This window comes from Rattus norvegicus, chromosome 18 (genome assembly GCF_036323735.1).
Source record: "Rattus norvegicus strain BN/NHsdMcwi chromosome 18, GRCr8, whole genome shotgun sequence".
NCBI lineage: Eukaryota > Metazoa > Chordata > Mammalia > Rodentia > Muridae > Rattus > Rattus norvegicus.
Window position 1 is genome coordinate 83,726,136 of NC_086036.1, and position 8,914 is coordinate 83,735,049.

Below are 8,914 nucleotides of genomic sequence, written 5' to 3' on the forward strand. Positions count from 1 at the left end.
GTCATTTGCTCATTATTTACACACATATGCATGCATGCACACACACACACACACACACACACACACACACACACAAAAGCAACATAATAATCAATGGAGGGAGGAGATTAATTTGTGAATGTGGTGGACATGAAAGAGTTGGAAGGAGGGTTGGAGAGATAGCTCAACGGTTAAGAGCACTGACTGCTCTTCCAGAGGACCTGAGTTCAATTTCCAGCAACCAAATTGTGACTTGCAACCATCTGTAGTGGGATCCAATGTCTTCTTCTCATGTGTTTGAAGAGAGCAACAGTGTACTCACATACATAAAATAAAAAATAAATCTAAAAAAGTATTACTTTAAAAAAGGAGATGGAAGGAAGAGATGGAAGGGTGGGGAGGAGAAAAAGGGAGAAATGAAGTAATTGTATTTTAATTAAAATATATTTTATAAAAGGAAGAAAAGTAGCCATAGACAATGATGAAATTGGAATGGATTCAGGATCCATACATAGAAACAAACTAATGGCCAGCTATCCTTGGACACAGGTTACAATATGGGTAACCTGAAATGGGTTTATAAATATCAACTAGTAAGAATTTTCATAAAAGCACTCTAATGAATCCTTGAGTTGACCAAAATGACAATGCCACTGATCTCAGAAAAGCATCCACACATTTGAAATGTTAAGCCAGAAGTACAAATGATTTAACCCAGAAAGAAAGATATAGGGAAAAATACCTCTATAATATTTGGTGTTAGGCAAGTCTTTAAGACATTTTCCTAATGATTGATGTCAAAAGGCACTAACCACATGGGTGCTGTTATTCCTGGGCAAGTAGTCCTGGTTGTATAAGAAAGCAGACTGACCAATCCATTATGAACAAACTTGCAAGCAGCATTCCTCTATGGCATCTGCTTTAGTTTCTGATTTCAGTTTCTTCCCTTGAGTTCCTAATATGACTTCCCTTTGTATTGGATAACAATTATAACTTAAAATAGGCTCTTTCCACCCTAAAATGGGTTTGGCCATGATGTTTTATCGCAGTAAAAACTCTGGCTAAGTCAAATATTAAACCACTTGAATATCTCTTATCCCAACAGTTTCAGCAAGTCCTATAAATGTTGACGGTTCTCACAAAATTATAATCCAATGTCAGATTGGGTTCCTTCTAGCTATTCCCATGGATAGAGGCTCATGAAATGTGAAAGCTTGGTATCTTAATTAGGGTTACTATTGTTGCAATAAAACATCATGACCAAAAGCAACTTTGTGCAGAAGAAGTTTATTTCACTCATAGTTCCATGCAACATTTCATCACCAAAATCAATGAGGGCTAGAAAAAAAACAGGGAAGGAGCCGAGAAGCAGGAGCTGATGCAGAGGTCATAGAGGGGTGCTGCTTACTGAAATGCTCATTATGACTTGCTCAGTCTGCTTTCTTATAGAACCCAGGACTACCAGCAGAGGGATTTCACCACCCACAACAGTTTGGGCCTTCACACATCAATTGCTAATTAAGAGAACATCCTAAAGGATTGCCTGTAGGCTGGTCTTATGGAGGCAGTTTTTCCTTTCTTTCTCTTTAAATTTAATTTTATTATTATTATATTTTAGCTATACATTTTACATTCTGCTCACTGCTGCCCACCTGGTCACCCTATCCCACAATCCTTTCCTTATCTTTTATCCCCTTCTCTTCTGAGTAGGTGGAAAGCCCCCTGGGTATCCCCCTAACCCTGGCACTTCACGTCTCTGTGAGGCCAGACAAGACAACCCAGCTAGTAGAATTTATTCCACATACCGGCAACAGTTTTTGGGTTAAACCCCATTCCAATCACTCAGGACCCACATGAAGGTCAAGCTGCACATCTGATACACATGAGTGGAAGGTCTAGGTCCAGCCTGTATGTTCTTTGGTTAGTGGTTCAGACACTGAGATCCCCAAGAGACCAGTTAGTTGTATCTGTTGGTCTTCTTCTTCCATAAGAGTCTCCAAGCTCCATCCACTGTGTGGCTATGAGTGACTGTACCTTTCTGAATCAGCCTCTTGGTGGAATTTATCAGAGGACAATATGCTCCTGTCTGCAAGCATAACAGAGTATGATTAGTAGCGTTAGAAATTGGTGCTTGCCTAGGGGATGGGTTATTGGTTGATCAATCCTTCAGTCTCTTCTCCATCTCCTATGCTGTATTACTTGTAGACAGAATAAAGTCTGTGTTGAAAGTCTTATTAGGTGGGTCAGTGTCTTCATCACTCCACTGGGGTTCCTGTCTGCCTACAGGACATGGCCTTTCCAGATTCCATATCCCCAAAGTAGTGAGTTTCGGCTAAGGTCATCACCACTGATGCTTGGGGGCCTCCCTTCTTTGATAGGCATCTTCTTAAAACTCTTCTAAGACAACTTCTGGTTGAGTTAGGTTGACGTACAACCAACCAGTATGCTAGGATTATTATTTTCTAACATTGTAGTAGCACAAAATCAATATGTATAAAAGAATGAGCTTTGGAATTTTACATTTTGGCATTCCCTTAGTGCGTGTTACAAACTGTGCACAATGCTACAATTAGTCAGAGGTGCTCATCCATTACCTGACTAAAAGTGTAAACAACGGTCCACATGTTTACAAGCTAAAAGGCTTGATAACGGGGTGTGTTAAAGGTAATTTAAAGGCTGATTTTTTTTCATTTATAAGAAGTTCATTGAAATATACAATTGTAAATCATGGGCATCCATATTAATGTACCTGCATGGCAGTACCATGTCTATATTAGTTATCCATTACAATAGAGCAAAGGTTTTTCCCATTAAATAGTATTTATTGTCTTATACTTTCTGTGGTAAGAACTTAAGCTATGCATTAACTGGGTGACTTCTAACTCTTACATTGAAGTTGAAGTATTATTTGGGGTTGAATTCATGTTAATGTCTGTAGAAGACACCTAATCATTGTAGTGGATTCACTGCAGATGACTGTTCATTTGCAGTTGATTCTACACCTCCCAAATAATCAGTAAGTGTATAAAAGAACAGAAGGAGGGAAAGAAGAAAGAAGGGATACATTGTGTCATACATTCCTACCACTATACAAATTAATCTAGAAAATACATTACCTAAATACCCTGTCACTGTTCAACTCTCCTGATATTACACCCACTTTGATTTCCAAGAGGCATAGCATTTATTAGAAGCTATGTGTCTGAGATCTTCTACATGAATGGACCAAGACTAAAATCTTCCTGAGGTGTTTCCCAATGGTAGACACAGCATGAGTACTCTAAGGGAACCATTTCTGCCCACTGCTGAACAGTAATTGAAATTTGTTTCCCAAGTTTCTCAACAGCCTGGGAATAACTCTCAAAGCTGCACTTCCAGTTGACTCCTCCCTACTTTCATTCTCTTTCAAATGTGACACATACTACCTGCTTTCTGTAAAAAAAAAAAAAAAAAAAAAAAAAAAAAAAAAAAAAAAAAAAAAAAAACAAGGAAAAAAAGGCATATGACAAACGTGACCCATGCTTCCTGCTTTCTCTCCTTGGTTTCTATCATACTACCCTGCTCTGCCTTGTATTACTATTTCTTTTACAAAGTCTACATTGTTCTAGTATCTCTTGTTCACAAGTACTGCCTTATATAAGTGACAGTTGCATGGAGTCTGTTGTTTGGCTATTCAAAATCTACTAGCACTCAAAATTAGGCTCAAAGACACCTTTCATACAGAAATGGGACATTGCTCTACTCTGAATGTCTGGAGATGTGTCCCTGAAGTCTTTCTCCCCTAATAGACATCATCAGTACAGTTGAGTTTGCAGTATACCATGGAACAAGTGCCAGAACTGCCTTTAAGGTACAGCAACCTTTCTGATTTACTTTCCAGAGTCGATTTGTAAATAGATACAGAGGTGATTTTCTCTTGTACTAGAGAGAGAAACTGATATATCCAAAGACAACCGAGCCCTATCAATGTTACTAAGTCCACGATGTGTTGTGGGATTTATCTTGTTTCCTTAGCCTTTCAAAGGCATCTGCTGTGCATGTTATTTTTTGCTCACTGGATACAAATAGTTTCACACTATTACTTTAATTGTTTTAATACTCAGTTGTATATCAACCAAGTCAAGACACCTTTGGACTTTATTATTCATAGAATCTGAAGGTTCCAAAGCTGTACTTCTAAAGGCATCCAATTCCCCCTTGGAGAAGCACAGTGCATCTTCTGCTTTTAAAAATTGAAACAGCATTGTCAAGATAAACAGCTGAACCACAGGTGCCAGAGGCTATGTGGATGTGGTAGCATACAGATAAACTTCCAGAAACTCCACAACAATTAATAACAGCATCCGATTAAGTTTCTTCCTGCCATTCTCACGGATCCATCTGGCTTTTGCCGTAACCAAACAAGCGATTTAAAATAGGGATGTGGTAGGAAGCACAACCCTGCATCTTTGAAGTATTTGAAAATAACATTAATATCTTCCTTTCCCTGATGGACCTAATATTGTTTTTGGCTCCTTGCCTTGATGAGGTATGGTCTTATATCCAAGGACTTCTTGTCCATTTCCACCATAATAGTATATTTCGCAGAAGTAGGAGATTTGAGGGAAGGTTGCCAGTTGCTACATATTTGCACATTTGATGGTCAAGAGTCCTCAATTCAATATTAGCAGTATTCTTTCTGGTTACACATCTTCTTATAGCATTTCTTTGTAACTGACTATGGCTCCTGCAAAGTGATATAGTTTTAGCTATGGGGATTGGAGACATGTCTCTAGTGGATAAGAGTGATTGTTGTTCTCGCAGAGGATTGTTGCAGGATTTTCCCATCACCACACCAGGTGTTTCACAACTTCCTATAAGTACCATAGAGTCAATAGGAAAGATACTTGGATGGGGCAGCAAATATGGTAAAGTGCTTATCTAGAGAGGATGTGAAGCTGCATTCTATCTCCAGCATACTTCCCTATCACTTCCATAGATTCGCAGTGAAATATGCCTATAGTCCCATTCCTGGGCACCTGAAGACAAAAATGACTCCTGGGCTTAGCTTACTGACCATTTATGTAGCTAGTGGCCAGATTGACAAGCTCTAGGTTTAGTGAGAAACCTTATCTCAAAAAACAAAGTAGAGAATGATTGATGAAGACACCCAGCATCAATCTATGGCTTCCACAACTATCTGCTCATGTGTACTCACTCATGCAAACGTGTATCCACAGAGAAGCAGCTGGGGTTCCTTATTAAAGGTCTACCACTTACAGCTGGGGGGCAGAATTAATGCAGCATAAAGTTGATTTCCAAAATAGGGTGATAAACCTTCTACCTGTCATTTAGAGGGTGTGAAGAACCTCAATTGTGAGTCCTTTTGTACATGTATTGTTGTTCTCTAACCACCAGTGTGAGCTTCAATGATGTAATGGACTTTTCAAGTCTTCCTTCCATACACTCAGGTGCTTGACTTAGTCCCCACATGTATGTCTTAAAGAAAAGGGAAGTTTGGAACTGTTTCAAAGATCTTTGTTCCTTGGGTGCAATAGAAATGTAATCATGCAATTTCCTCTTCACATTATCATCACTGTGTAAGTGCCAGAGCAATTGGCTATCTCTGTACCTGCCCTCCCATCTGGACCTGCCTATTACACTGCCTGTGCCAGCAAAGGTGATCTTCAGTCTTCATGTGAATCCCCTTGTATCTTTCACTGTGGATGCTTGCCCTTTTTAGTTTATTATCGTAGTGATCCACCGGAGCCTGCATAATAAATGTACATTAGCATATTTTACAAGTAAAACAAGTGGAAGAGGATTGGGTTTCCTGTAGCCCTTTTGACTGTGTTTCTCCATTTCTGAAAGATAGATATATAACCCAACCATCAAGGATAGTAAAAAATGGGAAAGGTTATGATTGAAATTCATCAGGGAAAATGTTTCTGCGGATGCAAACTGACAGGTGATATAATCTTGGTTCAAAGTTTTGCTACCAGAAAGCCTGCATTCAAATCTAACTCCAGAGACCGCTAATTGTATGATATTGAGACAGTGTGGCAAAGTGTAGCAACTCATTATCACCTCAGTGTCTTCTATTCTAAAAGAAGATGAAATAGAACCCACCCTACTGTATTCTGATCCAGATTAGAACAGTTGGTACAATCTTAGGTCCACAGCATATAAAACAATTAAAATTGTGACTATTACCAGAACTCTTCAAAAAAAATTTGTATTGTTCTGTGCAAGCTTATACTGGCAGCTTTGATTGTCCACTTAAAGTTACATGGGGAAAGAGTCCTAATGAAGAATCATCTAAATTAGGTTGACCTGTAGGTATCTCTGTGGTGGATTGTCTTGACTGTGAAGTGAGGAGGGATTTTGATCCTGAATGTAAGCATTGTCATTTCCTGGGCAGGTCTTTTGTTAGGAAAATATGAAGAAAGTTAGCTACACATAAGTAGCTAGCAGGGATTTCTGCGTCTATTCTTTTTTTTTTTTATCTTGACTTGGCCTTTCCTTCCCCACAATAATGAGCAGTTTAATTTTTAATCAATCATAGCAGCAGAAAACGAAGTTAGAGCTATAATAAAAAAGTTACTTTAGAACAGCCTTAAACATGAATTTGTTCCCACAATTCTGCAGGCTTTGAAGTCCCACTTAACAGCATCTGCTGACACTCTTCCTAAGAGTCTGGCCTATTGATTTGCAGGTACCCATCTTCTGAGTGTGTTTCCACCCGGGAGTGGTGTGGAAAAAACAAAGATCATGATGTATTTTCTTCAAGAACACTAACCCCATCCTAAGGATCCATAATAATGACCTTATCTAATCCAAATCAGATTCCACCTCCTACCTGCAGCATTGGCTTTACCAAAGGAATTTTAGAGACATTCAAGCCAGCCCATTCCAGAATTATTAACTTACACTCAAATTTTAAGTATATCCTATGCATTAATCTTCAAATTATCCATGCATTATTTCATGTTATAATTTCAAATTTGAGTATTAAAAATCTCTGGCTGGGATACCCTGAATGGGTGGGCTCTGATCCCTGCTCTCTCCACACTATTATAGCACCTGATGCACTACACTTTGGAATAAAAATTACTGCCATACTTTTATATTATTAGAAGGCTATGTATCTATCTCATTTATTGGAAGCAGGAGGGGTTCTTCACAAAACTCATGAAGCTAAGGAAATTTACAAGGCTTGAGAGGTTTAGAAAGTTGCAAAGTCACAGGGCCCCTCCACAGAATTATGTGAGCATTAAAGATTTGCTGAGGGAGAGGAGATATGTGTAAGTACGGGAATCCATGCTTCCTGGCCTTTCCTGTATTACTTCTTTGCCTCATGTCTTACCATATGCAGAAGGCCAGCATCACTATTGGAGTCACACTTAAGACTTATTACTTTATATACATGTGTACTGGTTAGTTTTCATTCTCAAGATGTATGCAAGAATCACCTGGGAAGAGAAAACAGCATGTGAAAAATGTCTTCCATCAGACTGGCCAATGCTGATGACTTCAGAGCACATTATTGATCAATGATTGATGTGAGAGGGTCCAGCCCACATGGCCCATGGTATCCCTGAACATCCCTGGACTGTATTATAAATCAAACTGGGCAAGCCATGAAAAGCAAGTCAGTAAACAGCTTCCCTCTATGATCCCTCTTGGATCTATTCCTTGAGTTCTTACCCTGACTTCTCTCAGTGATTGATAGGAGTAGACCTCGTAAACAAGTAGCTTTGAATCAACCCTTTCCTCTTCAAGATGCTTTTGGTCATGGTGCTTATCTGAGCCACAGAAAGCAAAGGAGGACAGTGTTTAACAGATAATAATAATCCTCTGGGTTGACGTTATTAGTGGAATAATAGTTGCTAACTTCTTCCAGTTGTCGTGACCATTGCATAAACTATAAAGTCCTTAGTCTAGTTATGGGACATCAAAATGTTGTACAATGATGCTCTCTTATTCTGCTGTTTATTTCTGATATTTTCTGGCTTTTTTCTATCAATTTATTTTGCTTATTTACTACTCTAAATTTATAATTAACATGATGAAGTTATATCTTCTGCCTTAGTTTATAACTATTTAAAAGCAGAGAAACAAATCTAAGGTTTGATTAATTTTGGAGCTAATTTTAAAAGAAAGCACTCTATAGATATAATTTTAAGGTGAAATTTTGGAGTTTTAGAGATAATACTTATTAGAAATAAAAGTTTTCAGTTATTTTTATGATTATAAAAATGCTACACATGAGTTATCATTTAATTTTAAATAAAGACAAACCATGAAAAATGTTATCTAAGTGTTTAAATCTTCATATATTGAAGGTATTACTTTCTAGATATCATAACTACCTACATATGTTAGTTTCCTTATTCTAAATTCATAATATTTTTGAGTTGGTTATTTTAAAGTTCATGTCAGATATAATTTAATTGTCATTAGTTTAATAACTGCTCTAATTAAATGCTAAATTTTAGTTTAATATTTATTGAATTCTTTAACATAGTCACACATACCATAATAAAACTGATAGAATATACATATGTATGTGCATGTAATATATCCTAAGAATACTATCGTACAAATAAGCAGAAGTTTTAGATAATTAAGAAGCAAAATAGCTCAGCTCTGTGATCTTACAAATATCATGAGAGCTACAGAACCTGAGGGTTAACCTCTATATTATATGTCTCCCATATGGCAATGAGGTTCCAACTAGGTTCTTTTTGTGACTCCCATGGTTCTTTGTGTGAAAACTGACAATGTGATATTCAGAAAAGTATATGACTACTGGTTAAGTACCAAACCTGTGAGCAAATTTCATCTCCATGCCTAGCTGGTGTCCACCACATGGCCACTTTCTCATCTGGGTAGACTCCTCGTTTGTATTACTTATTAAACCTGAGGTACACTATTTCATCTTTAAAGCAGATTT